We start from the raw sequence: 26,007 nt of genomic DNA, 5'->3' as shown, positions 1-26,007 counted from the left end.
ATCAAATCTTAGTGAACGTTATGAGTAATGTGTGGTAACGAAATCCCAGGCTCAATAATTAACTAGCCAAACAGAGATTACGCTCATTAAAATCCAAAAGGTCACTGCAGACACGAGCATAGTGAACGAGTTGGGATAAATTATTGGTTACATATACGATATATAAGCGGGTCAGTAAATTTCATAAGGGGTGAGAGCTAAGTGCGAACCCCATACGAAATTAACCGACCCCTAAAAATAGTTCTAGGTGGTCACTAACACACAATGTAACGAATTTATCTTACCGACTATCTTTTTTTGTTGAAGTGTATATTGATAAAACACTTACACGTGTGTTAAAATTCCCTGACATATTTCATTTTCCGCGGATAAGTATACTTGTGCGAAGAAGGAAGTTCTTTATGCCGGAAATAAAGTAAGCTTAGACTTTCCCTTTTTATTTGTTTTCGAAGAAAACAAGTGGTCACGATCGATTTCGTGTCAGCTGTTTCGACAGACAACTAAGTTCGTAAGTAAAAAATATTTTTTATATTCTTTCATGTAAGAGTACACCGTCTCTTGATACATGTTATGCATATATGCATATATTGATTAATTTTTTCTTTGGAAAAAAAGGGGGGTGAGATTTGAGTATCACATTATAATTTTCAATGTTTTTGTTGTTTTGCTTTTTGCCATTAAAGTTAAATTTTTAAGATGAACTGCATTTCTTTTCTCCCTCTCTCTCCGTGTAATCACGTGACATACGATCGAGGAACATAATGCGCGGATACAATTCAACTGATCAAAATTGCTATTAAAGTGGATATTATATTAAGAAATACAGACTTCTATTTTTTTTTCTTTTCTTTCGGATATAATACGATAGCCAAGTCGGATAACCTTAAGTTAAATCAATATGGCTGGTTTTGATTTAGAAACAGAATATTAGCTTTTTTTCATTTGTCCTAAGAAGATATTTTTTGAAGCCAGCCTTATGCGAACAAGGAAACAGGTCATATAAACTATTCAGAATGTCTAATAATAACTAAATTTATTGCGATTTAATGTTTTTTAACAGAATTTTGATGAGTTTATGCATTTGAACATAAAATACAGTGCATATTTGTTAGTGAATTCTTTGAAATTTAAATTTTCGCTTATTTTTTTCTAGTTCATTTTTGCTGGGACTATTATACTAGTTAGTACATGTATGATAGTCCCAGAATTTTGTTATATTTGTTTATGGTTGACATGATATAGACAAAACGTCTTCGCTACATCTACACGGTGGGTATGGTTGTCCTGCGAGAGAACGTACTGTGCTGGTGATTTGGTCCTGACGGGTGCTGGTGGGTCCTGATTCTGTGCTGGTGGGTTTGTTTACATTGTATCAGAACGGCAATAAAACGACTGTTTTGTTGCTTAATTTTTCTCTGATGCGTCATAAGTACCATGCAAAGTATATTACAACAATATAAAATTGCAAAAGTCGTGCAAGTTCGTTAAACGGAATTGTCCTGACGATGTGCTGGTGATAAGAAAAACGGTCCTGGTTCTGTGCTCCTATGTCCTGGTTCTGTGCCTTTATATTTTAGTTAAAAGTGGCAAATATTCAGTCAAGATCATTGATGCTGTACTAATATTGACTACTAGTAATTAACTGTTGTCTGCTTTCTTGAAATTGACATTGTTATGAATCTGTTTACTGTTATTATGAGAGAAAAAAAAAACTATTTTTTATTCTTTTTATAATTAACTGTGATTTTATTTATTGGCCTGTTAATGGAACCCTTCTTGCCCCCTTTTAAGATAAGAAAATATGTTTACGATTTTCGGGATTACGATCATTTTGCAAGATCGCCAAAATACGTTGTAATTTATACAATACTTATATAAAGTAGATGATGTTGTATGTTTGTTGTCAATGGACAAATTTCCATACGAAACCAAAGAAAGTACAACCATACGTCATTGTACGACCTTCAACAATAACCCATAAAATAAAAATGTAAAAGGTTTTGTATAAAAATGGAGAGCAAAAATATAGAAGAAAGGACTTTCTGAGCGTTTGAATCATATGTCTTTAGCAGCTTAAAACACATTTGTTTGTGAAAAATTGAGTGCTGACTATAAGAATGACAATAGTATTGCGGGTTTGTTTGTTTGGTTTTTTTTGGGGGGGGATGGGGGATAAGTTAGAGCGAGGTTACAGTGAAAGTGTTAAGCTTGGAATAGTTTCCCGTAAGATTTAAAAGTTGTATTTTAAAAGAAAAATGTATCTTACAGCTATTAAAAATCACTTGCTGTATCTGTAAGATTTTTTCAACATATTTTTTTTGTCTGAACGGTTATCAGGTATTTTTTTCGAAAGTTCGATAGAACACTAAAAAAAATCACTATTTTATGAAAGGGCAGACTAGAATATGTCAGAGAATATGTCAGAGAATGAAGACGAGATAACCTAGAGAACATTAACAAAACTAAGATTTCTTAGCTTTTTCATTTCAAAATTCCAAAATAAATAAATATTTTTGATAAAGAATTACAGGGGAGGAAGTGAACAATGTGTCCTACTTTTCTATATTTAAATATTTTTATGAATAAAAAATCAAATGTGCCTTAATTATGATTGAAAATGAGTAAATGGAAAAACTACCAAACTAAATTACATTTTTATTTTAATATTGGTAATATCACTAAGCTTTTAAGTTTTGTGTGTCAAACACACCATCTCTGTAGTAATGACTCCTTATTAAGATATTTCACATCTCCATTTTCTTTCTGCATTTTTTTATATTGTGAATTCTTAGTATTATTATATTAAAATGTAGACTTAATTTATATTTAAAAAAAACTGAATCTAAAGCCAGATAAATCAAACATTTTTGTTTCTATCTATCCGTTTTCAGGACTTTAACAATCAACGTAAACACGACTAGAAAGTAAAATGCATACTCGGCTGTCTGTAATCGACCATTTTTAGACACCCTCCTAAAAAACAAGCCGGGGTGGGGGTTCAGAGATGCAAATTAAGTAGCCTACTTAGATCAATATTTTATATTTTCGTGTATGGTTTATCACCCCCTCCTGTGGCCTGTCAATTACGAAAATGTGCAAACTGCAATAGTATCAAAACAGCACAGACAATGAATAATAGAGATATAATTTTGTACATATACATGTATCAAGGGGAAACTTCTTGCAAAGCATTATTATTTATAGTTCATTATTGTATTTAGTAGAAAAAGAGAATTTGGTGAAAATAAAATCACTATTTTTGTAGAAAATTCACAGACCTTTGTACAGAAATTTTTGTTATGTTTAGCATGGGATCAACACAAGGGTACATTATCCTTAAAAATCTATTTAAAAGTATTTGAAACTAACGTTTGCTTTGTTAATTGTGCCTTTAATTTCAAAAATTAAAATATCTCGTAACTTCATACTACCAATTGAGTATAGACTAAAACAAGTAAATAAGTTTAAAAAAGAAATTCTTAGATTAAACACCTAGATTTAACTTTAAAAAGTCATAACAGTTTAAAACAATACAAATCTACACACACAAATAACTGGCTTAATTTCAACTGATTTTCAACCCGAATCGCTATAAGATCATATATAAGCTCAACTGTGTCGAGGGATCGTGTGAGGTTCATTTATTGTCTTGGCGTCCGTATTACAATGACCAAATGTTACCAAATGATTTTTTCAAGAGTGAATCTAGGAAAAACAATATTCATCAACTAACGTTTGCTTTGTTAATTGTGCCTTTAATTTCAAAAATTAAAATATCTCGTAACTTCATACTACCAATTGAGTATAGACTAAAACAAGTAAATAAGTTTAAAAAAGAAATTCTTAGATTAAACACCTAGATTTAACTTTAAAAAGTCATAACAGTTTAAAACAATACAAATCTACACACACAAATAACTGGCTTAATTTCAACTGATTTTCAACCCGAATCGCTATAAGATCATATATAAGCTCAACTGTGTCGAGGGATCGTGTGAGGTTCATTTATTGTCTTGGCGTCCGTATTACAATGACCAAATGTTACCAAATGATTTTTTCAAGAGTGAATCTAGGAAAAACAATATTCATCAACTAACCAGACCACTGTCTGTTAAAATGTATTCGAGTTTTTAGTTACAGCCGATTCCATTGAGTATGTAGGCAAATGTTATATCTTTGGTTAGCTTGCTTGTTAGCTAAACCGTGAAGTCATTGTTAGGTAAGGTCTATACCCTCCTTTCGAATTAGCCTGGTCCTACAGACAGAAAGATGTGTCATTTGTCGGACTAGTCTACTCTTAAAGTAGGGTAGTTTACATAACCTAACAATGACTTTTCTGTTCAGCAAGCAAGATAACCAAAGATATTCCCTTTGTCTACACACTCATTGAAATCGGCTTTAATATTGCAAATGTTCAAGCAATTAGGGCAAAACTTACCGAGTAAAAAAATTCAAAATGTCTATCACCTTGCACATTTCAGAAAATTCAGATCAGATAACGAAACTGGGTCCAGCAACATTTATAAGCAATTTAAGATTTTGACCCTCACAGTTTCCATTCACCACAAATATCTTTACAACGAATCAAATACCAGTTGCAGCCTTTTGTTTATCTATTAATATATGTATACGGATAAAGTTATGAAAGGCAGCAGGGTCACCAGGGTGAGGAGTCCATGTCATCTGAAATAAATGCTAAGCATAGATCTAGAAAGCGGCAGATAATCATGGCATTAAAAAAACTCTCTTCTTTTCGACTTTTTTCGAACAAATTGACACATAAAATGAATTATATAGTATTATGGAATTGTTAACTTGTGTTCAATTCATTGGTAACACCTTTTACTAGGATAACAGTCCTGTCAAGTATGAGCTGGGTAAAATATTTCAGAAAAGAAGATGGAAATGTGAAAGTTTCCGTGCGTCAGGTGCAACAGCATACGAACAGCTAACATGTCTCGTCAGGGTGGAATCTAAAAAGTCCACGAAAATTTGAGTTAAAACCTTTATTCGTTCCAACAAAGATATTGTGATTTTGTTGAGGATTTAACCATCTACGACAACAAAATTTCTTTTTTTTTAGAATTTACAGCTCTTCTATAAATATATGCAAAGCAAACCATTGATTAAATTGCTTGCTATGATTGTTTGGATGTTTGTAAACGACAGGTAAGTAGTCGGTTTACTATATACTACAATTTATTTGGAAAATGAACATTAACTTCAATTCCTGTCAGTTTGTATTTGTCCAATCAAATCCCAGTATGTATTGAAACTCCGCCTACCTATTGTTTGAAAACATCCAAGCAAACATAGCAAGCAAGTCAATCAAAGTTTTTTTTTGCATGCTTTTTATAGAAGAGCTGTACTATATAATGCAAGGAAGCGTTTAAGTCTTTCGCCAAAAAATACTATCAATTTCTTTTTGTCCTATGTAAACTTACGTACCATTTCCTTCCATTCGTGATCATTAAATTGAACTGTAAAATATTGCTTGGTACCTTCTTAATTCCTTTATGAGTCTTATGTAAACATAATTATGACAATAACTGTTGTGAGAACAAGATTCACTGCACACTTTTAAAGTTCTGCTTCATCAAACATTAAAATGTGAACTTAAGTTTTGAGACTTTTTTAATCTACACGATTGGGATTTTTGTATATGAGAACATGGTTTATCTATTAGTTGAAAATGCGGCTTTGAACTAGCTTTCAGTACCTGCAAGCATTCGTTATTCAATAATGTGTGTCTTTGTGTTATTATTTTATGTAATAAATTGTTGTGTTGGTACACCACTGTAACAATGAAGGAGGAAATGAGGTGGGTTGGTTGGGTGGAAGTGGGGAGGGGTATGCGGAGCGCTAACAAACATGTCTATGCGGCATTGGCTTTGATCATTGTTGAAGCATCAATGTAAGGGGCATTTAAAATATCTTAATAAAACTATTCTTATTTTAGATACTTATATTGTTATCTGATATTGGACGAAAGATGTTGCCTTTTTATGTAATTATTTAATACAAGTTACGATCATTTCAAAACACATATTAAACAGACAAATGGATGCACAAGAGCTAAAATAGGAGTCATAGATCCTAGTGACAACAATTATCTGCCCAATTTTATTGATTTTGTAACATTTGTTTCAAATATGACCAACTTCTTATCCAAAATCACCAGCACCGTATCAGGACCCACCAGCACAATGACAGGACCCACCAGCACAGTATCAGGACATGAATAAATTGAGAAAATGCTAAATGTTAATAAATTGCAATGTTTTTTCACAAAATAGTTTTGTCGCGTGGATTGCGGTATAGAAAGCGGACTCTATGAGCATTTTTGTTTTATTTTTTCAGTTCGAGATTTTCTGAAAATGAGCATTTCTGTGTTACGCTTACTGAAAAAGTTTAGAGGGTCAACTTTTTAATGGTTTACATATGAACCCACAAGAAACAAAATTGAAAAATCTCAACCGTTTTCTTCCATTTTTTATGAGTGAAAACGTCAGAAATCATTATTTTCGTCTTTGTTTACATTTTTTCATTGATCACCAGCACCCGTCAGGACCAAATCACCAGCACAGTACGTTCTCTCGCAGGACAACCATACCCACCGTGATCTATGTTTAAAATGAAATAAATATCACGAAAATGGAAAGATGCTTGTTTCAGTCTGGCAGTTACAATTCACGTTGAAAGGTAAAAGTCCCTTCCCCCACTGAATTTCCAGCAAAAGCATGGTATTTGCATGTACTATCAAGCTTCAAATCTTTTCACATTCTAAGAATAGCGTTCCTTCAATCTTATATTGACCACATTTGATGTTTTAAAAAGGAAGCCGTGTTTCTGCAGATGGCGCGATTTGCTGTTTTGTTAGAAGTACTATTAAGCATAATTATAGAAATTGATGATGTCAAAATCTTCTTTGTACACTAACTACAGAGTTTGACTTAGTTTTAAGTGATTAGAAGCTGTATTAGACACATATAGTTTGTTTTTCGCTCATTTTGTTAACTTTTACTTGAATTTCAGGAAGCATGTGCTGTCTATCAAAAACCCGCTTTAAATATTTAAAAATGCGTTTGATAAGTGTCTGTTAATCTCTTTGCTAAAAGTTAAAATTGTTAGCATACGTGATTTTATTATATAGAACTCAGAATAAACAATAAAGTTGACATCTTGGAAAATATGCATTTATTCGTCCTTGACCTTGATTTGACGGAAATTACACAGTACGAATATTTAACGGCCGTGTAAAGCAGATAGAGCAGATTTTGCTCTTTCGAATGAAATATAATTGAGCCGTGTGTTAGGTGGGTGCATTAAAATTTAATTATTTGGTTGAAGTCACTCCACTGTGGTGTTGCATTTATAAATTAAATAGAATTTATTAGATTCTTTGCTAAGTTTGGTCATAACTGTGATTCATAACAGAAAGGGAACAAATCTGCTATTAAAACGGCAAGTTTTGTGCCCACAGGAATATCTACATTCTGTCGATAAATTTTATTGCCAAAACGTACACAAATCTTGTCAACGAGAAAATATAGTGCTATAATCATCCAATCAAACCTTCGGTGAGTATATCTAGCATATTTGACTTTCTCATTAGAGAAAAAAAGGCTTTATATGAGTTGCAGCAAATACATTTTGCCAACAGACATGCTAAACGACCATTTAATAAGTTAGAAAAACTTTGTTTGATAAGATTGTGTGTAGTGTAGTATAAAGGGTGAAAAAAAAAATCAGAATAGTCAACCGAATCAAATGCTCGTAATTTTTCTAAAGCATCCAAAGAACTTTTTACACTCCAAAAAAAGATTATTGGAGAATACTTACTAAAGGCCTAGATGAAACGATATATTACGTGTTTTTTGTGTATTTAAGGGAATTAATAAAAAAAAAAAAAAAAAAAAAAAAAATGCAATACGTGAACCCTGGACTCCTGACTTATCACCAAAAAAAATGGTGGTGATTTTTTTGTAAATTTAGGAATTGAAATAGTTGACTGTGAAGAGAATAAGATGATGATGATGTTGAAACACCTTTATCAAAATATATAGTTGTGTGTATATTCTTGAACACGTCAGTTGAAAGCAATGTTGGATAGTGATTAGAAAAGTGTATATATACAGCTACTATTTGAATATACATTAAAGGCCCGACTATTTTGTTTTTAACGATTACAAATAAATTTTTTCACTCATTGGCGAATATATAGATATCTAAGAAGCCCCGGTCGCATAATTACCCTCCCCTTTCCCACGGTGCAAATTATTCTGCAAGATGTTTGTTGGACTAATAAAACATAAGGCGTTGTAAGTAAACTTTAGCAAACATTGATATGATGGGAGAAACAACTTTTAAACACTTGAGTATATTAACAATCCGTATGAATTTTAATTCATAGTGTATTTCCTTTTAGTTTATGATTAAATTGAGCTTAATATTTTATAAAATTTTATAATGAACATTGAATGGTCATTCGTTTGAAGTGGATTGAATGGTTCTATCGATAATTAACAATTTCAGCATATTCAAAGAAAATCATAATCGTGCATGACGTATCAAAATCGACGTTGGAATATCTATAATAATCTTACTATTGATAAGGGATTCATTTCTTAAGTCGTTGCACATCACAATGGAAAGATGTATATGTGTTTGAAATGTTTTATCAACAGATTGAGCTTCTACAATGATTACTTGTCAAGTTTGAAATAAATCATACAGATATATATAAAATAAGTGCAAAGTGGGATATCTATTATTCATTGATACGCTTGCAATTTTCCTATTATGAAGTCCGAGGAGCTAGATATCTGCATATGGTGTATATATCTCTCATTAAATACCGTTTTCTGACTTGTTAAAGTTGTTCAATACTACAAAACCTTTTTCTCTTTCCGCTGCTTTAATCGCATTTGATGGACACTTCTTTTTGGGTTTGAACTGTTATAAGCACACAACGGATGAACCAATAGACCACTTTCGAGTTCATCCGTCACCGGCAAAAACTCGTCAATTATACACGCCTTTATGACGTCATTTACCAGATAGAGGGGCTCGCCTGTATCCCTGCACTATTTACGTTCATCAAGCGTATTAGTGATCGTCTTTGTGCAGGATAAACTAGAAATAATGGTTGCTCTGTAGGTACTTACTGACATATCCCTAATGACAGCAGTGTTGATTGTCAATTTTGAGAATTCAATTTGTCGAATAATTCGTACAATATAGAATTATAGTTTTCCAACCACTCGCTCAACATTGGAAGGAAGTGACGACGCCCCTAAACGCACAAATGACGATGATAAAGGCGCGTATAATTGACGAGTTTTTTCCGGTGAAGGATGAACTCGAAAGTGGTCTATAGTGACAAAAGAACTGCTGACGGTTCTAGGACACTCACGATCGTCTTGTGCGATGTTTTTAAATAGCTTTCGTGTTTCTTGTTATTGTTCATAAATAGAATGTTGTATTGTTTGTGATCATTGACTTATGGTTTTAATGCAACCTTGGAATATATCTTTATTTATAAACGTAATAGTTGTCTGTGAATTTTGATACGCAATACATCGGCTTTTCGGGTTTAAGCTATAATTTTTGAAGGACAACTTACAAAATGCATGATCAAAGAAATCATTGACTTTGATAAGACCGTACAAGCTATTTGAATAGAGTGCAAATGAGTCGACCAGCTAACTCATAAGCAATTCACTATTTCATGATTTGATAAAGGATCATTTAGTGATTTTCGTTGATTTTACGATTTAATTTCTTTTATATAGTTATGATATTAATTCAATGATTAGATCGTTTTATGATATTTTCATGACAATTCCATGTTTTCAAGGGCTTGAATAACTTTCACAACGGTACGCAGATTTGTCAAGCAAATTTCTAATTCATAAATAACGCAAACTTTAGACAAAAGCCTAAAAGGGATAAAAGTTAATATTATCTGAACAATGAATTATAGTTTAATTTTCGTAAAATTGTCCATCTTATTTACTGAAAAATTTACATAAAGAGTATTACTTTTTATTTTTGTCAATAAAGAGAGAATGGAAATGGGGAATGTGTCAAAGGGACAACAACCCGACCATAGGACCCTAAACAAATATGTATACTAGTTCAGTGATAATGGACGTCCTTCTTAACTCTAAAATATATGCAAGAAACTAAAATTAAAAATTATACAAGACTAACTAAAGCCAGAGGCTCCTTACATGGGACAGGCGCAAAAATGCGACGGGGTTGTATTTTTTTTTTTTTTTTTTTTAGATTTCAACCCTCTCCCTATACCACTATCTCTAATATCTATATCTAACCAATTGCTACTAATTATTTTGTGACAATTGGAGATCATTTTATTAGAAAAAGGTAAGATATTTTCTGATCAATTTCTTTTAAAAAAAAAGTGTTATTAGTCTGAGTATAATGCCTTTTGATTGAAATGATGATTCTATTTTGGAATCATTTTGTCTTTGTCAGAACTTTGTGCAGTTTGCCTTGATGCAAATTTTGAGGTTTGTTTTTCGTTTCAATCTGATGAGTCAAGACTTTGGTTTCAGTCTAATATATGTGTATTGTTTATTGTTTTGTCATAAATCAGGCCATATATTTAGCCGTTTAATTCGTTTTTTATTTTTACATGTTGTCATGTTAGGGTCTCTTATAACTGTCTATAGGAAATGAGATCTTCTTCATTTTTGAGGCTCATTATTTCTTAAATACAAATAATATGGATTTCGTCTACTGACTTTAGATACCTGTACTTAAACGGTCAGAAATCGAATCATATTCATCTTATATGAACATATATTTAAAGAAATTAGCCACACACGTATCTGACATTCGTTATTAAATTCCATTGCAAATATATTATCTAATGTAAGATAACATGGTTTTCTTCAAATTTGCTACTCTTGATTTTTGAATGTTCTGCATTCTCTAGTCTTTCCTTGAAGTGGCAATAAATTTGTGCTCACTCACAAGCACATGTTTTTCTCAAATAATTTTATTAAATATAGCCAAACTCTTATAAATAACGGCAACAGTAGTATACCGGTGTTCAAAAGTCGTAAATCGATTGAAAAAAAAATCCAGGTTGTAAACCAAATCCGAAGGAAACTCATCAACCACAAGATTAAAACAAAGCGATAAAAGGAACACCGAAGTTCAACAAAAAACAAACGCCAACGACCCTAGAAACGAACTATTTGATACAAAACTGCCATATTCCTGATTTGTTTCAAAAGACAATTTCAGAAAACATGGTGGGTTGAACCTAGTTTAATTAAATTATAGTTATTTCTACCAAGGTTTTAAAGAAAAAGCCTAAAGGGAATCATTTCCCGTCGATTTTTGTTTGTTGATTATATCTTTAAAAAACAACAACAAAAAAACGACGACCTCTCTTTTTCTGCTTTTAAAGTTCCAATATTTATAAACTACCATAAACAAAAAACTGTCTTTGAAAAAGCTTGTTATTTTGAAACAGAGGAGCGGACATCCTTTAGTTGTGTAAGCATTACCACCAGAAATAAAGTTCCCCTTCTTTAAATTTAGTGGAGTAGAAACATTTCAAGTGGCAAATATACTGCCTCCTGCTCTGTAAGTGGAAATGGATTAATTTTTAATCCACGTCTCCAAGAATACATTGGATAATTTATCATTGACACTCATACCTCGTCTCCATATATTATATTTAACTATTTATTGTAGATAAAACGCATGATTATTATTTTGTGTGCATGGCATGTGTAACTTCCTCTGTATTTTAGAATCCATTCGATGAATATATATGATTTCATTTGATCCGGGTATTACGTTTTTTTTCAATTTTAAACCAAATCTTAAAACAGAAAAAAGAAGTAAACAGACAAACGGACACTAAGACCGGAAATATAATACTCTCCTGTTTTTATCGATGAGCAACTTATTAAATCATGTTTATTTCAATGACTGAATTGAACCGAGATATATCAGTTCATCACTTTCTACTCAAATTATTAATGTTCCTTTCTATAGGTTTATATAGGTGGTATGATAATTAACGTGATGAAGTCGCATGTGTATGATTAAAAAAAACTAAATTGTAGATGTTTAAAACAAAATTATGAATGCAAAGACCGACGTGAATGCATTTATCAGATGAATGGTGTGAGAAAAAACGATCTGTTATTTTGTTGTGTTATTACAATTTTGTTTTTTATTAACAAATAGTTTCTTTGGCGGTGAATAATTCTTCTGTTTGCACGAACTATAAAGTTATTGAAGAAAAATGATTTTAATGGTTAAAATCAACTTTTAAAAATGCTTCGGGTGATTGAAAACGTAATGATTGATCTGTATATAGGCCTAGAACGTTTTAACAAAAAGAAACATTAGTGATAGTTGATATATGAGCGACATTTAAAAGATTTCGCTTATATTCTTAACAAATCGAATCAAACTACAAGTAATTCACTGTTAATCTTGATTTAACATTTGACTGAACTGTAAGTAAAAATAATTTGACTTTTGTAGTAATTTCCTTAATATGAAGATTAATGATTTTATTCGTCGAAGAAAAAAATATATTAAAAGTACATGCTAATATAAATTAAGGGATATATGTCTCTGAGCAAAGTCCTAATTCCTTATCCGACTTTGCCTTTACGTTTTGTTCTTTTCTATCTCTTAAGCTATAAACTTGTAAAATAGATTTTAGATTATAAAATATTTTTTGCTGTTTCGAGCATTATACAGAGACATGTATTGTCAATTCCAAATATGGTTTAGAAAAACATGGTATAATGTTAATTTAATTTAACAGGCCTTAAAGTTGTTTGTTTTAAATATGACTTTAGGACTCTATTTATTATGAATAAAATGTCAATAGATATAGTTGTGTGTTCGATCCAAAAGAGTTCTTATAGATTAGCAAATGTTATCGCGACAACAATTAAATCGTCACAATATTTATACATAAACAAACAAACATTAAAAAAACCAAAACAAATATTTGTTTGCTAATCACAGCGCCCAAAGTAGCAGAACAATCAACAGTAATGATTACAAGTGATTCAATATGATAAAGACACAATATTATAGAATACAGGCTATGTATGACCTTCTTATAAAAAAGACTGCTGCTTCATTTCTGTTATCATTTTCATGATTAAATTTGGTCAGTCAATATGATGTTTATACAATATAATGAATCCAAAATGTCGTATTTCTATTGGACATGCGTTTGTCATGTACCCGTGATTTCATCATCTTTTTACATGATTACTCCTTAAAATGGAATAATGAATTGATATATATATATGAATAATGTAATATTTTTTCAGTGTATTCGAAATAACCTTAAAAATGTAATCCACACTTATGACTAAAGAGTAAGCTATACGAACCCTATCAAAAACTTGGGGTGATCTCAGGTACTCCGGAAGGGTAAGCAGATCTTGCTCCACGTGTGGCACCCGTCGTGTTGCTTATGTTATCACGAAACGTCATCTCCATTAAAAGGCAGTTCCATTTAATCTTCCTATTTAAAAATGTCGATTGGAAAACTTAGTTCAGATTAATTAATATATTTAAACAAATAAGATGTAATAACATCACGCCGTTGTTTGACTCGAAATGAAATTATATAATTATGAAAATTACCATAAAATAAGCCAAAGAATCCGTAAAATGTAAACTGACAGATAATATTACACATGCTACCTATACTGAAATGTTTAATTGAATGAAATTAGAATCCGTTTGTTTTAGTATTGACTTTAAAAAATAATATTTTGTGCTATTAAGAATTAAGAGTATATTCCCGAATGCTAGGGTCTACGGAATTTTGTTTTGAATTTCACTTGAAGTTTAGTATATTTGTTAATTTGCCTTTTTTTGTGAAATCTTCATCTCATCGAAATTTTCTATTTAGAATAAACTTATCATAGATACCAGGATTAAAACTTTATATTAACGCCAGACGCGCGTTTCGTCGACAAAAGACTCATCAGTGACGCTCGAATCAAAAAATGTTTAAAAGACCAAAAAAAGTAAGAAATTAAAGAGCATTGAGGACCAACAATTCCTAAAAGTTTTGCCAAATACATCTAAGGTAATCTTTTCCTGAGGTAGAAAAGCCTTAGTTTAAAAAAAAAATCAAAGTTTTGTTAACAGTTAATTTATAATTATGAACATATCAATGATAACTCAAGTCACCACAGCAGTGCTGACTACTCGGCTGGTTATACCATAGGAGAAAAAAAATCTCCACCAGCAGTGGCATCAAAAAGTCACTACCTTAGCATCAAATTACTATCAGAAGAGATACAAAGAAAAAGTTGAATGAGGCAAAATCACAACGTCTTAAAGAAAGATACCAACTTGAATATAGCCAAATACACAGAAATGTGAATAGAATGGTGCGAAACGACAAAAGAGCCCACATGGATAGCCTAGCTGAAAAGGCAGAAGAAGCAGCTAACAAAGGCGAGCAAGGCAACTTATATAAAATAACCAAAATCATTTGTGGCAAAAACACAGCATCATCTAATATTCCTGTAAAAGACAAGCAAGGGAATTTGTTAACATCCGAAATTGAACAAGAACAAAGATGGACAGAACATTTCAGTGAGCTACTAAATAGACCAACTCCAACAGAACTCCCTATTATTGCAGAAAATAACAACGAACTAGAAATCAGCATAGAACCACCTGAAATGAAAGAGATAATATCTGCAATCAAAAGTCTAAAAAATGGAAAATCACCTGGAAACGACAATCTGAATGCTGAACTGTTTAAATTAGACCCAGGTTTATCTGCCATCCTGCTTTATAACATCTTTAAAGACATCTGGAATAAAGCACAGATACCATACATCTGGAATAATGGCACTATAATCAAAATACCAAAAAAGGGAGCACTTAATGATTGTAACAACTGGCGTGGCATTACACTACTTTCCATACCAAGTAAGATCATGGCAAAAATCATAATTAGACGAATTGCAAACTCTATTGATGATATACTGCGAAAAGAACAAGCAGGTTTTCGTCCAGGAAGAGGTTGCATCGACCAAATATTTACATTAAGAAATATTATAGAGCAATGCACAGAATGGCAACGGCAGCTATACATAAACTTTGTTGACTTCGAGAAAGCATTTGACAGCATCCACAGGGAAAGTCTTTGGAAAATATTACGATCATATGGCATCCCACAACATCTTATTAACCTCATAAAAGCATTCTACAAGAGATTTCAGTGCAGGGTTGGATACAGTGATATATACTTCCAAGTTAAATCAGGAGTAAGACAAGGGTGTGTCATGTCATCGACACTCTTCATTATAGTCATTGACTGGATAATGAGACAAACAACTGCTAATACACCAAGAGGCATAAGATGGGGCACTTTTACCACTTTGGAAGACCTAGATTTTGCTGATGACTTAGCATTAATGTCTCACACACACCAACATATTCAAGATAAGACCTCAGAGTTAGAAAAATATTCAGGACAGGTGGGGCTGAAAATCAACGTAAAGAAAACTGAAGTCATGACACTTAATGCAAACAACCCAGGGTCAGTATTGCTGGATGGAAAAACATTACCACATGTTGATACCTTCACATACCTTGGCAGCACTGTTACTACCAATGGTGGCGCAGAATGTGACATCAAAAGAAGACTATCAAAGGCAAGGTCAGCTCTTTACAACCTGCAGGCTGTATGGAGATCTGGTCAATATACCATCCGTACCAAACTCAAACTTTACAGCAGCTGTGTCTTGCCTGTACTTTTGTATGGTTCAGAATGTTGGAGGATGACAGAACAAGACCAAAACAAGCTGTCCGTATTCCATACTAAAAGTCTAAGAAGGATTCTGCGAATCTTTTGGCCACATAAAATTTCAAACGAGGACCTCTTCATCAGATGCCAACAACAAGATATAGCCACAACAATAATGAGAAGACGCTGGAGGTGGATTGGGCATGTCCTACGGAAAGACCAGGAGGATATCACAAAGACAGCACTCCATTGGACCCCAGAAGGTAAAAGAAAGAGAGGAAGACCCAAAATGACATGGAGAAGAACTGTAGAGGCAGAGGCTAGTAAATACCAACAGACATGGGGCACACTACAGAAAACTGCCAACGACAGACAAAAGTGGAAAATCTTCGTTACTGCCCTACACGCCAATGGCGTACAAGGGCAGTAAGTAAGTAAGTAAGTTAGCATCAAATAACTTGCTTAAGCCTCAGTCATATCTTACACGAACGGACGCCTAACGGATGAAAATAAAAGTTGTCCGTTAACAAAATTGTTATTCGTTGGGAGTCAGTTGATGTACTGACCGAATAAAACGGACGTGTAACGAATGCATAACGGACACACACCGGATATGCAACGTACGAGAAACGGAAACGTACCGGACAGAACGGATGTCGAACGTACATCCAACGGACGAGTACCGCATAAAACGGACACCTAACGGAAGCGTACCGGATAAAACGGATGAACAAGATATACGGAAAAATTAAAGGCGGCAATAATAATACAATAATAATACATGTTAATCGCATAAATATTCAAAATGTTGCTGTTGTTCTTCGAAATGCCACCAAAGGACAGTGTCTGGCCTCATAAGAGTTGCTTGATTGTAATGACGTGACTTTACTCTAAGATCAATTATGAATAATAAGAATCATGAACCTTAAGAAATCTGACATACCAATAATTGGCATTTCTGACGCGAAATTTTCAATTTGCATTTATCCGTTTCAGATATGTTCATCATCCGTTTTATCCGTTATACGTCCGGTAGAAGTCCGTTTCTCATGCGTTCAATACCCGTTTTGTCCGTTAAACGTCCGGTAGAAGTCCGTTGGTGAATTTATCTTCCAGACCTCGAACGGATGTATAACGGACACGTAACGGATACAAAACGAAAACAGAACGAAACGGACGCCTATCGGACGTTCAAAGGACATTTTATCCGTTGGACGTCCGTTCACAGTTTTGAACATGCTCTAAATTTTCCACTGGACAGAACGGACGTCAACGGATCAAACGTACGCTTAACGGACGTGCAACGGATATGGGCTGACGTCTAACGGAAATAAACGGATTGAAAACAAGTTATCCGTTAGGCGTCCGTTCGAGCTATCCGGTAAGATGTGACCGAGGCTTTACATGTGTTTGTATGACTGTCGTTGAGAAAGTATTTTATTATACAAACTGAGGTGTACAATTTTATTAAAAATCAGACGTATGTTCCTATGGGAATATGACATTGTAATTCAAAACGACACGATACTGGTTGTTGAGACAACATGTGGATAAGAAAACAACATGATCCTTGGTTACATCATGTACATGTAAACTAGAGTGATTATGTAATAAATGATAAAATTGAAATCTGATATCATTACTCTGATATTTACCGAATAGCTAATATACTAATTTAATTATAGAAAAATATTTCCTGAATGACCGCAACAAATTAGTTCATGAATGCGCGAATGGGACTTCCCTTTCACAAAATACCTTAAGATAGCTTTCATAAGATATATCAATAATAAAATTACCCCTTCTTACCACCATCATGTCAAAATATTCAAACACTAAATAAATTTCTTTATACATGTGTATTTACTTTAGTTGTAGCATCATACTTTTGTTCATTTTATAAAATCTTATTTATTTAAATTTTAATTATATCATTTTTTTATGTTATAATACCTAACGTTATGTTTTAAATTTCTCTGTAAATTTTGTACTTGTATGGTTTTATAAGCTATTTATCGTTAGCATGTTAAGGTTTATCATATAGTAAACTAAAACTACTTTTTCTACTCTAATGATTAAAAATTAAAGTACAAGTTGTTATATTTGTATATGATTTTGTGATTTTATAAAGAACTCAATTCACAATTTCAAACGACCATAAAAATCATGACTGAACGAAATCAAGGGCAATTTGCTTAAAGAATTTTGTATAATCCTGCTGTTGACCATTCATCCATAATTAAGGTAGTTGCTATTATACATGTCACTATGGTATGTCAACATTTACACCAGACGTTCCCAAAGATTCATCAGTGATGATGATGCATGAATTAAAACAGTTGAATGACCACATCAAAAACAAGGTTGAAGATCAATGAATGCATCGCCAGCTTATCTAACAATTTTAAAGTACATATCATTAGAAATCCGGGTCGTGACTTCTTTCATCTATAAGGACTACACAGATTCAGTGACATCATGGTAACATTTTACTATGACGATACAAAATAGTCGACCAAAACACTCAACCAGTTATGATTTAAAGCTGGTAAGAAAGTTCTTAAATATATTTATATGGAAAGGTGTTATTTTAATAATGAAGGTAAAAAATTTAAAACTGTAATCAAAGAGTTTGACTAACTTTCACCAGGTAAACAGACAGTATTTAAGAATGTATCTCTCATTAAACATTATAGTGCGGGAAACCTTAAGTGTATTTGCACAAAATATTCAAAATTGGCTTAGATTCCTAAGATCAACATTACTTGAAGGGGATATTGATTTAAATCCCCCATGTAATTTGTATAATAATATGCATTTACGTTTGGGTCACATATCTTGTTTTAATGATTTACTTAGGTTATGTTAGAAAAAATCTATAATTAAGTCTCCCAAACAAAGTTTAGAGACTTATTGTTTTTGGTCAGTTCTTATTATTTGTATTATAATATTCTTCTTCTTGTTCCTCTTCCGCCACTTTAAAAAATGAACTTGTCCGCAGCGTTTCTCCAAAACCGCTTGTCAGATTGACTTAGGATTTCATAAAATGGTAGACTAATATGTCTAGGTGAGCCATCAATCTTTCGTTTGTGCATTGGGGTCTATTAAGGGGTATTTTGGGGGGTAGAAAGAAGGGAGGGTTTACCATAGAACCCTATGGGATTTTATTTTCAAAAATTTTCAAATGAATATAACTTGAAAACTGTAAGTGATATATACATGCAGTGTTCAGAAATGATTATTGGGCAATAAAAACAAATCACATGAAATATAGGGGGAGTCCCTGGAAGTTCAACTCAACCCCCTTCAATTTGAGAATATGCTTATATCTTGTACCCGATCCAGATCCCCACCCCTAAATCATATATATTCCTGATTGGGACAATAAAACAAATCAAATGCAATTAAAGGGAGGTCCCTGGGGTCATCCCCACCCCGTTCAATTTCATAATGTGCTATTACCTTGTAAACGGTCCAGATCCCCACCGCTAAATCATATATATTCTTGTAGGGGTCAATAAAACAAATGAAATTAAATTAAAGAGAAGTCCCTAGGGGTCACCTCACCCCCTCTTGTTTGAAAATTGGTAAACGGTCAACATCCCCACCCCTAAACCATATATATTCTTGTATGGGACAATAAAACAAATCACATGAAATTAGATGGAACTTTCTGGCGGTCACCCCCACCCCGTTCAATTTGAGAATGTACGATTATCTTTTAAGCGGTCCAGATCCCCACCCCTAAATCATATATATTCTTGTAGGGGACAATAAAACAAATGAAATTAAATTAAAGGGAAGTCCCTAGGGGTCAGCCCACATCCTCTTGATTGAAAACTTGTGAACGGTCAACATCCCCACCCCTAAACCATACATATTCTTGTAGGGGACAATAAAACAAATGAAATGAAATAAGAAGGAAGTCCCTAGGAAGTCACCCCGCCCCCTCTTGTTTGAAAACTTGTAAACGGTCAACATCCCCACCCTAAACCATACATATTCTTGTAATGGACAATAAAACAAATCACATGAAATTAAATGGAAGTTCCTGGGGGTCACCCCACCCCGTTCAATTTGAGAATGTACTATTATCTTTAAAGCGGTCCAGATCCCCATCCCTAAACCATATATATTCTTGTAGGGGACATAAAACAAATGTTATGAAATAAAAGGGAAGTCTGCAGGGGGTCGCCCACCCCGTTCAATTTGATAATGTTCTATTATCTTGTAAACGGTCCAGATCCCCACCCTTAAACCATATATATTCTTGTAGGGGACAATAAAACAAATCAAATGCAATGTAGGTAACTTCCCTGGGGGTCACCACCACCCCGTCCTGTTTGAATACTTGTAAATGGTGGAGATCCCTACTCGTAAGCCATATATATTCTTGTATGGGACAAAAAATCAAATCAAATGAACATATGAATGGCGAGTTATGGGAGCTTTGTTTGGAAGACTTCGTAACAGCATCCTGTTACAATTACTTCTTGTTTAGTATTGGTACTACAAGTCAGGAGAATATAAGGTAAGAATCAAAATAAGCGTAATTAAGGTATTGGAGCTCTATTTCTAGCTAAAAAAAATTAAATGAATGGCGGGTAGGTAAAGTCTGACTTGGATTTTTTCCCTATATTTGCATTTTTATAAAATGAATCATTTGGGTCTCAAAACGAAAGAGATTGAATCTCGAATCTGCTTAAAAGGAGTAGGTCCGGTAAGGGCCGATTTTGGCCTCAAATTTCAAGTTTATCTAACGAAAGATTTTAGACACTTTTTAAACACTTAAGTGTCTATTTCAATTGATTCAATAAGTATATATAAAATATTTTGACTGATTTACTCATTAAAAACGCTCCGATTCTAGCTTAAATATAAAAAATATATCAAATATGCCCAAAAATGTCACTTTTCAGTTGGTTTTTGTCAAAAATGAAAGTGGCCGCATCCGTGTTCATCCTCAACCTTTATATATGTTATGTCTTATCATCAAATACAACTTACATTTCAATATTAAGAATGAACACGAATGCGGCAACTTTCATTTAAGACGGAAACCGTCTAAAATTTAACTAAAATGCTGAAATTGTGAAGATTTCAGTAATTTAGCATGACTTTGTGATGCTTGTACACGATATATGTGCATTATATTGTCAAAAACAGCACATATTTATGTAGCAGAAGCATTCTTCTTTCCAATAAATAGCTAAAAGATTACATTTGCTCTATTTTGGGGCCAAAAAGGAGTCTTACTGAACCTACTCCTTAAGTAAATGACATTTGATAAGCTTTTGGAGTCTAATATGAAAGAAGAATGGGTGTTATGTGGCAAAATATTTTGCCCTGTATCGTTGGGAAAAAACAAGGAGTTCAAAAATATGACAAAAATTCCGACAATTGACTTAAGTACATCCTAAGGGTACAGATTTTAAGGAATTGTTAAATTTTCAGGATTGTACATGAAAAACACTTTCATGTGACATTTTCAAAATTTAGGCATTTTGTAAGTGCATGTAAACTTTCCATCAGTGCACTTGTCATAAGCACGAAACTGGTGTTTTCTTACTATTATTAATATTTTCCTCGTTTACAATTTATTATGGCATTATATATGCAATCATTGATATTGTCTGCAACCTTGAAAGGGTCTGCATTTGTAAAACCTATTAACGCATTAAATTTGATAATAATCCTAAGATTTTCAAGTACAAATCATTCAAAATCTGGATTTCATCTATTTTCTATAAAATCTTAATAGATTCATTGTCATCAGGATCACAAGTTGCTATAACACAATACAAGCTAGATGTGGACATACGTTTTAACTGAGTGACTCAGTTTATTGAAATGAGATAGAAAGTATTTGAACATTTTTGCACATGTGGAGCAGTATCTCATTACCCTTCCGGAGCACTCTTATTTATGATATTGATTGCAGAGTACTAGAAAGAAATCACCAGGTACGATCGTCAATTTTATAAAACACAACCACATAGAAATCTAAAGTGTTCTTTAATAGAATTTTCTAAAGTATCTATGTTCATCCTCATCTGAAAGGGAACGTACCAATATTTTTTTGCGTACTGGCTTATTTATTCATTTAAAGTATAAATGCAGTGTTCATCTTTTAATTTGTGTCAATGTCTAATACTGCAGCCCTATTAGGCCACGATCGCACTACGAGCTGTGAAAAAAATGAAGAGTTTGACGATCGTAGTGCAATCGTGCAGATCGCAGTAAGGTCGTAATATGGTCGTGGTGAGGCCGTCGTGATCGTGATAAGTGTGGTCAACTTTGAACATGTTCAACGCACTAGTGGGGCGGTCGTAGCGAAATCAGATCGTAGTGAAGTGAGAGTGCAGTAAGATCGTGTTTAGATAGCAAAGGTCGCTGTACCATCGTAGCTAAAGCGTAGCGAAAGCGCGATTCTAGTCGAGGAGACTGAACTTCACTCTCACAGTGACTTTACTACGACTTCATTACGACCATCACGTTCTTACCGCGACAAAAATACGCTTCCACTACGACTATACCACGTTTATGCCAGTCTTATACCACGCTGTTGAATACCATAGTGCGATTTAAGCACGCCCATACCGTCATCATCACGCTGTTATTACCACCTTGACTACGTTCATTCTAAGATCATCATGCTCATTGTCATATAAAATTTATAAGAGATCTCAAGCTTTTGTTTGTCTGTTTATGATTTGGACCTCTTGTCCTTTATCTCCAATGACTCACAAATTCTTGATACATCTGTGTCAGTCCTACTATCGTTCGCTGAAGTATCGTCATTTGATCGTGATGGACCAGAAATAATTTTTGATTCAGGATGGATTGGTCGGTCCGACATATATCTTTTGACCATGATTCGTTACTATCAGATCTGCCTCTGCCTCTGCCTCTACTCTTACCCTTACGTAGATTTTGGTTGCATGACTGCGTTGTATCCGCGAATTTCTACGTATTAGTGAGAATCGAAGGATTAATACACTATTTATATGGAACACGATGTTGACGTTATTGCTGGGAGCGTAGTAAGATCGCGGAATGAACGTGATGTGATCGTAGTAAGGTCGTGGTAAGAGCTTGTTTAAATCGCAGTAGAGCGAGGTAAGATCGTGTTGCAATCGAATAAATGGTAGTATGGTCATAGTGAGGACGTGATGAGCGTAGATAGATCGTGATAATTGTAGTAAGGTCTCGGTAAAATCGTAGGGGATCGTTGTAGAAGCGTAATGGGGGCCTAATAGCAACGTGATTGAAACAAAAACTTACATTTTTATGCCCCTCATACTGCGATCTCACCACGAACTGAATTTATTTTAGATAGTTTTGTGCTATTGTGGTCTAGTTTGACTGGGGCTTTATAAACAATTAATTGCAATGGCTATAGAATGACATAAACAGCTTCTTGCATCCCTCTTGAAACAAATAAGTTACCAAAACACGTAAACATCAAACGCACAAGGAAATAAAAAAAAAAATGTTGATGGGTTCTTTTTTACTATTTTGGTTTCCTTATTTCTATCAACACTTCTGTAAAACTGTTCTTAAAAAGTGCAATTTTACGAAAGATTTCCCCAACCGGTTTTTGCCGCATCTCTTCGGCAATTTTGTTTCCTGTGTGTCTTACATTGTTTTTTGGTTTTTATTGCGCTTTAGTGTTTCTGTTGTTTCGTTTGTTTCCTCTAATAGATGATGTGTTTTGCTCGGTTTTGATTTGTGACCCGGATTTATTTTCTCTCAATTGATTTATAACTTTCGAACAGCGGTGTACTACTGTTGCCTTTATTTATTCAAATCTGTATGTGAAGTTGCATTCCATTTTCTTTTTAATCGAAAGCCACTGACGAATTGTATGTAGACGTAACATGCATCTGGCGTTTCAAATAACCAAAACCAAGATATCATAAGGCGTATTTGTTAGTGTAAAACCAGTTTTAGTTTGTTAAACTTTCCATTTGTTATTTAGAACCAGTTTGTAACTAGTTTCGAACCTAAACTGGTTTGCCGTTTGTTATTCTAAAAATAGTGTGAATTCGTTGCACCAAAATGTAATTTTTACATTTTCTCAATGATTGAAAAGAAGACTGAATGTTGGTTACGAAAAAAGTAACATCGTAACCAACGTCATGTGCTACACGTTACTGATAGTTTATATCACATATAAATTAGAAATGTCTGCATCTTTTGACATCTGTAAACAAAATTGAAGATGCAATCAATAAAATTATTTAAAATGATTTATCTTGACAATACTATTTATTGATATTATATTGCAATGTGTTTATTTGACTGATAAAGCACAAGGCGTTGTAAGGAAACGTTAGCAAACATTGATATGATGGGAGAAACTATTTTTTAAACCCTTGAGTATATTAACAATTCTTATGATTTAAATTCATAGTGTATTTCCTTTAAGTTTTTGATTAAATTGAACTTAATATTTTATCAAATTTTATAATGAACAAACATTGAATGCTCATTCGTTTGAAGCAGATTGAGTGGTTCTATCGATAATTCTCCCTTGACACCATTTGCGAGTATGGTCTCGGGGAAACGATGATAGTCCGTCGGAAGGGGACGATAAATGGCTGGCCCGTGTTAAGAGGGAGCCATATATCTTGCTCGTTAAAGACACCCTTGTAGATTTCGAAAAAGAGCAGGCTAATGCCGCTACAAGGCAGCACTCGCACCCGCAAAATGGAAAGGGATTAATATAAGTTGCAAAACTTGTTTCCCAATCCACTATGAATAAATATGTTTAAAACTAAACTATCGATAATTAAAATTTACAATTTCAGCATTTTCAAAGAAAATCATAATGGTGCATGAAGTATTAAAATCGATGTTGGAATACCTAAAATAACCTTACTATTGATAAGTGATTCATTTCTGAGGACGATGCAAATCACAATGTAAAGATGTATGCGTTTGAAATATTTTATCTAAAAATTGAGCTTCTACAATGATTACTTGTCAAGTTTGAAATAAATCATACAGATATATTAAAAATAAGTGCAAAGTCAGATATTTATCATTCTTTAAAACGCTTGCAATTTTCCTATTTTGAAGTCCGAGGAGCTAGATATCTGCATATGGTGTATAGATCTCTCATTAAATACCATAATCTTGATAGAGAGTGAGATTTTACACAAAATCATTAAACAACAGTTCATAATAGCAGAGTTAAAGTCATAGAAAAGTTCAATTGCAACAGTAGTATACCGCTGTTCAATAATCATAGTTCGATAAATCAAAAACAAAAACCCGGGTAAAAAACTCAAACCGAGAAAAATACACCAATTATAAAAGGAACAACTGAACAACAGAAACACGAAACTGCAACAAAAGCAAGCTCCAACATTCATACAAAAGACGGTAGATATCAATTGCTATAATCATGACTGCGTACAGGATATTTCAAGAAAAATAATAGTTAAAACCTGGTTTTATTGCTAGCCAGACCTCCAGCCGCAAAGATAACAATACTAAGTGATAATAATATAGTACAATCAAACACAAACTCACTGAGCACAGAGTAATACATACTAGTAAATATACTATATAGTAGTAAATTACAACATGTAAACCACAGAATGACAACGGATGCGGCCCACGAAGTTTTTTCCCAGGACATCAAAAACGAAATATAATCTGCACATATCGTGAAAGAATAATGAAGTAACAAATAAATAACTCTCATTTTTTCAACCACGATTAAAAACGGTTTTGAATTTCATATAATACTTTTGTTTCAAATTATTTAATATGTCGTACTGAAAAGACATAAAGAATATATGATATGAGTGCCTATTTGAAGGCAATTATTAAGTAAGTGATTAGGCATGATGAAAAATGTTTTTTGATGCGTTTTATAAACACATGATATACATCGTTAAAACGTAATAACTATTTGTATAACACACATAAGATATCCTATCATAAATTTTTGTTTGAAATAGTATAGATATAACAAGGCTTAAATTGCTTTATTTTCATTGATTAAATGTTTGAAACCACATGGTATGTATTGCAACCGATAAGCAACAATCCCTACCTTTCCGGAGGATTTGATTCAACACCATTTGTGTGGCCTTTGCGTTACTTAATCATTCGGTTCATATATAGTCAATTGGGTTTTTTTTTGTCATTTAATTGCTTGTTTTATCAAAAGATATACAGACCCTCTTGGTATCTTGAAT

The 26,007-nt window shown here is 33.2% G+C and overlaps 1 protein-coding gene across 4 annotated transcripts in view; it reads left to right on the top strand.

Annotated features, from left to right (window-relative positions):
- The first annotated feature begins 382 nt into the window (after positions 1-382).
- The window catches only part of LOC139503029 (alpha-1,6-mannosyl-glycoprotein 4-beta-N-acetylglucosaminyltransferase-like), an 81,282-nt gene continuing 55,657 nt past the window's right edge, over positions 383-26,007 (top strand). The window contains exon 1 of one of the 4 annotated variants that reach the window (XM_071292695.1): positions 383-508. The gene's annotated coding sequence lies outside the window, so the exon portion shown is untranslated. Of the gene's footprint in view, positions 509-12,398; positions 12,510-26,007 lie in introns of those variants that run through there. The other 3 variants (XM_071292702.1, XM_071292706.1, XM_071292698.1) reach the window with 3 other exon arrangements.

The sequence above is a fragment of the Mytilus edulis genome, chromosome 14 (genome assembly GCF_963676685.1).
Source record: "Mytilus edulis chromosome 14, xbMytEdul2.2, whole genome shotgun sequence".
NCBI classification, from domain to species: domain Eukaryota; kingdom Metazoa; phylum Mollusca; class Bivalvia; order Mytilida; family Mytilidae; genus Mytilus; species Mytilus edulis.
Note: the sequence above shows the minus strand (reverse complement) of the source record. Positions and strands in the feature narration are given on the sequence as shown.